The sequence below is a fragment of the Octopus bimaculoides genome, chromosome 19, assembly GCF_001194135.2.
Source record: "Octopus bimaculoides isolate UCB-OBI-ISO-001 chromosome 19, ASM119413v2, whole genome shotgun sequence".
Classification (NCBI taxonomy): domain Eukaryota; kingdom Metazoa; phylum Mollusca; class Cephalopoda; order Octopoda; family Octopodidae; genus Octopus; species Octopus bimaculoides.
The window spans coordinates 36321524-36329716 of NC_068999.1; the positions used below are offsets into that span (position 1 = coordinate 36321524).

At 36.5% G+C, this 8193-nt stretch overlaps 1 protein-coding gene across 1 annotated transcript in view; it reads right to left on the minus strand.

The window, feature by feature from the left end:
* Window positions 1-8193, minus strand: part of LOC106876634 (delta and Notch-like epidermal growth factor-related receptor) — a 557360-nt gene that overhangs the window by 440321 nt on the left and 108846 nt on the right. The gene's annotated exons all lie outside the window — the stretch shown is intronic.

The window sequence follows — 8193 nt, forward strand, 5'->3', positions numbered from 1 at the left end:
TATATATATATACATATACCATATGACACCACCACGCAAACTCAAACGTTCGCACGTGCCACAAATGGTGAGTCTTAAGTTTTAATAGGGCTGTAAGTTATAGAGGCAATGTCGTTACACTCGACGTTCTTTGAGTATTTAAAAATTTGCCGAAGTCTTCTCTTTCTAGGTTCTGAACCCATGGATTTCTTCCAGAGACAAAGAGGGTGATAGAAAATAAAAATGCAACAAAGAGAGAAGAGTCAGCCTGAGTATTTGATTAAGAATGTGTATTTGCACCAAAAGAATGAATGGCAACGTTAATCTTAGTCGAGTTTTGAACTTAGTAAGCCGGAATAAACACAAGATACTCTCTTCAACATCCTAATGACTTCCTCAAGTCGCCAATATATATATATGTCCAGTGAAGGCGGCGAGCTGGCAGAAACGTTAGCACGCCGGGCGAAATGGTTAACGGTAGTTCGTCTGTCTTTACGTTCTGAGTTCAAATTCCGCCGAGGTCGACTTTTCCTTTGAGGGTCGGTAAATTAAATACCAGTTGCGTACTGGGGTCGATCTAATCGACTGGCCCCCTCCCCCAAAATATCGGGCCTTGTGCCTAGAGTAGAAAAATACACACACACACACATATATATATATATCTGTTATAAATACCTTAAAAGGTAACATGGCATAGAAGAAGAATAAAATATAAATTAAGATATTCAGATCATTGATTAAACATCAACACAATATTTCCCTGAACATGACTTGTAAAGGAGAGATCAATGACCTGAGAAAATATTTCTTAGACTTTCATACGCAAACATTCATGTCTGCAACCGTCTGTTCAGAGAAACTAACATAAATTTTATTGTGATTATTCTGCGTGTTTTATGTAACTACTTGGGAAATTTAATCGGGAAATCAGTTAAAAGCAAACAGTTCTGATCAAACCTCTACGATAGACCTCTACACGGCCGTTCCGCTTGGTAGAAATAATAATCACTTTTCATCATATTTAACACCGGTTGTCTTAAAATAAAATTTAAAAAAAGCATGCAGTAGTATTGAAGTGATGAATATACATGAAGCAAGATGAACAAATGTCCCCTTTGGTAATACAACTGAATTGGGGTTACACAACAGAAATGTTGTTGTCAGAGACTTCTTATATTTCAAACCACCTGAAATTGTAAATGCACCCATTTAATAGCAACTGTATGATGTATCTGTGTATGTATCTATGATAATAAGTTTATGCCTAACGTTGAGAATCTGTATATTTATTGTATAAACTTGTGAGTTTTATTTATTTCATATCACGCCGGTGATTAAAGACTTCCAGGTTTCCAGCCGACAAGCGTTCACAGCTTCCCTGTATATCTGACGGTAAAAATTGACGAGGAAGTATCAGTAATTCGGGGCAAAACAAATGTCGAAAAGGTAGGACTTCAATTGACTTAATGCTTATCGTCAGTGCAGAAGCAAAAGTCCACCAATCTACAGACACGAAGCGAACTTAACAATTTCATATTGCGATCAAGAAGCTGTGATTTTGATATCAAGCGAGGCGTCATGAGTGAAGTGATGTAATAGTAACCGATCAAAACAGAGGTTTTTTTCTTGATCGGCAAAGAAAAGCTTTACTCTGACCCGAAAGACTTAAATCACTTTACATTTTATTTCATGGTACTTTAACCTATTCCATTTTTTAAAACGAATATAAGGACTTCTGTAGCAGCAGCAGATCAAGTAAAGCAAAAACTCGCTCGCCGAAACTCTCGAAAGCAAGTTTTACCTTTCTTTATGCTCTCTTTGTTGCAGAATTTCTGTATCATTCTCTAACATACATCCACGAAAGTGGCTAGGCTCAGCAGTGGCTGTGTGGTAGGAGATTGCTTCCCAACCACGTCATTCTGGGTTCAATCTCACTGCGTGGCACCTTGTTCAAGTGTCGTTTACTATAGCCTCGGGCCGGCCAAAGATTTGTGAATGGACTTGGTAGACGAAAACTGAAAAAAGCTCGTTGTATATATATATATATAAATATATATATATATATTTATATATGTATATATATATATATATATCTGTCTGTGTCTTTCTATCTAGTTCGTACCCCCAGCATTGCTTGACAACCAAATGACTAAAGCAAGTAAAAGAATAAAAAGATATGCAGAGTATAACATTTTATTTTCACCAGAAATTGACAATGATTTCGAAATATTGTCAGTCGTCGACTTTGTAAGAAATTCTAATGAAGATCATAATCGGTGAAACACTGACGACACTGTCAGCGTTTTGATTTTTTTACGTATATACAGATGTATGTTATACTTACATACATCTAGATAGAAAGACAGGTAGAAAGATAAATAGATAGATAGATAGATAGATAGAGAGAGAGAGAGAGAGATAGAGAGAGATAGAGAGAGAGATAGAGAGATAGAGAGATAGAGAGATAGAGAGATAGATAGATAGATATAAGGGCATTAAATAAATTAAATATATTTATGGAAAAAATGATGTTTTTTTTCCTTATGAGGTTTTTTGACGCTGATAAATTCTTACAAAGTCTTTATCCTAATATTGTATTATAGATAGATAGATAGATAGATAGATAGATAGATAGATAGATAGATAGATAGACGACACTCATCCACACAGTTTCCGCTTTCCTAACTTTCTCTCAAGGTAGTCACTTGCCCAAGATGTGGGACTGAACCCGAATCCATACAGCCGTGCCTCCCACACGCAAGCACATGACCGCACATGCACACGACCACACATGCACACGACCGCACATGCACACGACCGCACATGCGCACAGCTTATTGTTGTCTTAAATACTATCCCGACATTCTTATACATCGTTATATTACTACTCTAATCCGCGATTCATGCTTGTTTATTAAGCATTTTGCAGCAATATTTCACGGGGAAATATTGTCGTGGTATTTGCATGGGATGTTTATTTCTTTAATCAATATAATACCTCCTACTTAAAATTTAATAAAATTTTATTCGCCTCTCTTTGAAAGTAGAAGCGTTTAGGGTAAATTATTTATGCCAGAGTGATTTTATTTCGGACTTTTACTATCTTCCAACTTTACTGTCCGGCATTGCAAGTGCGTATAGATTCAATATTCTCTTACAAAGATTTATTTCTGTAATGAATAATAGATAGATATATACATAGGTACATACATACATGCATACATACATACATATACGCACATATGTGTATATATATATATATATATTCGCCATGATAGATCGCTAACCACTACACACATTTTTTTCTCTCCTTGTTTCTTTCTGTGTTCCTTTCTGTGGAAGAGCGTAGGCTCGAAACGTTTAAGACTTTTTCAATTCCCGAGCGTTATACTAATACATCTGTTTATTTTCTACACCACCTGTCTTCGACTTTTGTTCTTGTTCTTTTTGTGAATTTTCCCCATATATATATACATATATATATATATATATAAATGCATAAGAACTTTACATATCGGGCTTCCACACAGTATCCGTCTACGAAAATCCCCTAGTTATGTATTAGCCCCTGAACAATAGTAGAAGGTATTATACGAAGGTAACACAAGCTAGATTCGAACCCAAAGCCCTGTTGTCTCATAGCAAACTTAACCACACTGCCATATCTACACCCATTTGCAGTTGTATATGTACGTGCATTCATGTTCTTATGCGTGTATGTTTATTTACGTATATATGCGTGTGAGTGCGTGTCTGACCGTCTTTAAATTCCCGAACATTTCAAGACTATAAATTTTATTCAATTCACCTTTACCTATTCCTGGAATTTTATCGAAATACATTTTATGACCAATTCCTATCACTTTGCCGACAAATGACGCTGTCTTTGCTCTCCTTCTTGTTAATCCATCTTTCTTTCCTTTTCTTTCTCGTCTTTTTTCCTTTCCGTCTTTTCCTCTTCTTCCTTATTAGTTTTCTTGTTTTATTTTCATTTGTTTTCTATTCTTTTTCTATTTTGTTTTCATTCTTATCTTCTTATTCTTTCCTTCTCTTCTTCATTATTTCGATTCTTATTCTTCCTTTACTATTTCTTATTATTTTCCGCTTCCTCTTCATTTACTTCTTCTCCCCCCGCTTTTCTTTTTCTTTCTTCTTCTCCGTCCACTTCTTACCCTTTCTCTTCTTATTCTTCTTCCCCTTCTACTTCTCTTTCTTCTCCACTTTTCCATTCCCCTTCCTCCTCCATTTTTCTTTTCTCCACTCCCTTCGCCTACTCCATCTTTTTCTTCTTCTTCTTCTTCTTCTTCTTCTTCTTCTTATTATTATTATTATTATTATTATTATTATTATTATTATTATTATTACTACTACTACTACTACTACTACTACTACTACTACTACTACTACTACTACTACTGTTATTATTATTATTCCTCATCCATTTCTTTCTCCTCTCCTTACTCTTCCTCTTCTACCTCTTATACTACTTCTTGTACGATACGAAGAGAGCAAGGAATAAATTGTTCATCTTAGATTATTGACTCAACAGCTACAGCCTGGAGACACGCTAGCAGCCGAACACAGGAAATAATGATGGCGATGATGGGTGGTCTGCGATGATGATGGGAGAGAAAAGTAGTTTCGCAGGTTTGAGTAAACTACCAGCTGTTGCACGGTAAATTATCCGTTATCGATTCGATATCCATCGCTATTCATCTTTATCAATTCGTTTCGCTAGCAGCAGCTTTATTTTGAATAAGGTCACATAGGAGCGTCAAACAGAAGAAGTCGGGTATGAAACTCAAACGCCATTTTTTCTCACCTTACCTAGCAACTCTGAAACACGTTGCTGCTCAGTTCCTTTTTAAATGGTTCGATCTAGGAAAAAGAGGCGGTTCCCATGACCGTCGCAGACATTCCCTGCTGAGATCGACGCTGTCACTGTTGCTATTGAACAATTGCAATTTCATGATTGCAAGAAGAAGACGGGACTTCAATGCACACTATCACGTGATAAGATTTAAAGGTGCCGAAGAGGAAGAATAAAAACAGCAAGAAGAAGAAGAAGAAGAAGAAGAAGAAGAAGAAGAAGAAGAAGAAGAAGAAGAAGAAGAAGAAGAAAAAGAAGAAGAAGAAGAAGAAGAAGAAGAAGAAAATGCTGCCTGAAGTACCAGTCACTGGCTTTCATGGCTTCTGATCTTAACTGATTGGAAGTGTTATCATATACATTGTGTTGTTTTCATATAAAAGATGGGTTACAGCAAATATTCTGCTCAATACCACACATTTGCTTGTCAGTTGTTTGACCTTAACCATTTGAGCATGTCCCTTGGTGGTTGACGATATGTACATCTCTAATCACGAGCAGAAGTAGTGGGGGCGCTTCATAGCCATGTATTGTCAACAATTCTTTGGGGTATGGATAATTAATCTCTGGAAACTTGAGTGTTTTGTTCAATATCCTTAAACAACCTTTATTCAGGGACCTTTTCAGCGGGATGGGCTACTCGATCTGAAGAAAATTCTAGTTGGTCGTGCGCAGTTTATCTTGACATGAGATCACCATGTCTCGCACAAATGATTGTGATGCATGTTTTTGGTGTACCTTTATCAGATGAATAGTCATGAGCGGTATACTGAGCTTCGTATATTTTACCACAGTGTCACTTCGATGGCATGCACTGCTCTCTCACTCAATAATGATAATGATTTCTTTATTAACCACAACGGTTTACATTAAGAAAAACATTATGGACAGTACAGGACAAAACAAAGTATGTGTGTATATGTGAGTGAGTTGTGCTGTTGTGAGGGTTTTGTGTATAAACAAGGCTAACAAAATTTTTAAAAAGGGAGAAATCAACAATGTGTAATCTTTAATAGGGAGGATATTTCGAGGGCTACTCATGGGAAAACCCCATAAAAAAACTATGGGTACCCTGACATTTGGGACAGGTGCCTTCTTTCTTTCATTTTTTCCAACTACAGGCCTATGCTCGCACGATTCTCGCCACTTTCATCCACCTTTCAGCAAAATGGTTAGAAGACAACACTTCCTTGTCTACCCTTATATTCTTTTTCAAGTGAAACTTGAAGAAATTCATCATGGATTGGCCGAAGAGAAAAGTGTTTGTCTTCAGCCCCTTCAATTTTGCCCACCATACAACTTCTTTCTCCATGGCCCTACAGGCATATAAACACAGACTTTCCTTCTCAGTTAAAGGAAGGCGATTTTCACGATGGATTTAGTTGACAGCCGGATCCGTCCCACACGCGAAACTAAGTGTTTGGCATGAACCAACAGGTCAGCAATGCTCAGGCACTCGACTGGTGCAGGCAGGACCGTCTCGTCGTCCTGCGCGCATCTTGGACATTCTCGGCTGACAGCACTTTTGTGCCTGTAAAGGTTATCTTGAATAGGCAAAGCTTCCCCGATAACACTGCCAGGCCAGAGATTTTTTGGAAACTATCCATCGGTCCCAGCCCAAAAGTTCTCCAGAAAAGACCGACTAGCTGAACTTCTTCGACAATAGTGTATTACAGGAAAATATTTCGCTACTGATCCTGCCACTTCCCACCCCAAGCTTTCAGTCAAACTGTAACATCGCTTATCCTTCACTCGCCCCAGGACGTTGGGTGTGTCTCGGCAAGTGATTGTAACAAACATGCAGATTAAAAGTAAATAATAATAATAAACCATGGGCAGAGATAAGATTTCAGGGGAGCGACATCTTAAGAAGAAAGGATCGGGCGTAATGGTTGTTTTGAAGTGAGGCGGTAGTGAGCTGGCAGAATCATAAGAACGTCGGGCAAAATGCATTGTGACATTTCGTTCGGCCTTTCGCTGATGTCGGCTTTGCCTTTCTTCCTTTTACCTTCTTCCAGTTTACCTTCTTCTCTACCTAATTTTCTATCTATGTATCTATCTATCTATCTATCTATCTATCTATCTATCTATCTATCTATCTATCTATATTCTTTTATTCTGTTACTTGTTTCAGTTATTTGACTGCGAACATGCTGAAGCATCGCCTTAAAGGATTTTTTGGACGAAGAAGTTGACCCCAGAACTTATTCTTCGTAAGCCTAGTACTTATTCTATTGGTCGCTTTCGCTAGTTTTTTATACTATCAAATTTAGATATAACAGTACATGCGTTTAATATCACCAACATGAGTTAAAAATCCCTCCTAAGTCTTCTAGAAATGAGTCAAAATAAGGCGGTTTCATCGGTTATTAAAAAATAAAATGGAATAATATAAAAAATCAGGGATTATTAATATTATTGGTGTTGTTGTTGTCAATAATAATAATAATAATAATAATAACTGACCAGAAATATGTGACACATCGAAATATCAAAATATCATTGCTGATGGAATGAGATTTGAAAACAAACGCTGTAGTCGCTAAAATAAACATTATCAAGAGGATATCAGTAAAATGTATGCGATATGAGAACAAGGAAGAGAGAGATAGGGAGAACGGAGAGAAAATACTTGAAAAATGACGGAAGCTTAAGTGAATTAGAATTCCAAGTCAAAATTAATGTTTTGGACATGAATTTTATCCTCAGGGTAATTAGGAAATGGATTTCATTTGGCGACATGATTTTTGCGTCGTTTCTGTTTAATTTCATAAACGCTTTATTTGTTTGCTTTTAATTATCTGGCCATTGCTTCAAGATAATAAAGTATTTAGGGAATAAATTATATACAGAAGATATTTTGAATCATACCAAGGCTCGCATCTACTTGGAATCACGTATCAATTTGCATATGCAATACAATAAAGTAAACAGGCATTTGCCGTTCAATCCTAGGTCAACCAACATTAATCATAATTTAATTTCAAAATGCAATATTGCAAAGTGAAGTGCAAACATATCTCCGAACAGTCAGAGAAAACATGTGGAGAATTTGCTAATAAGTAATATAGACAAAATAATAAATTTCATATGGGAAGGAAGGAGAAACGTTTAATGTTTCGGACAGAACATTTCGCCAAATTTAAAAGAAATTTCAACTGGTAATACCTGATAATATTGATAGTATAACTTTTGTCTCTGATAGTACGTTTCCACCCGAAAGGATATACTTTTCTTGTAGTTTCTGGTATAAAATATATTTCACTGTTTCAACTACAAATAGATTCCTATAATAGAACACACGCACGTATGTGTGTATATATGTATGTATGTATGTATGTATGTAT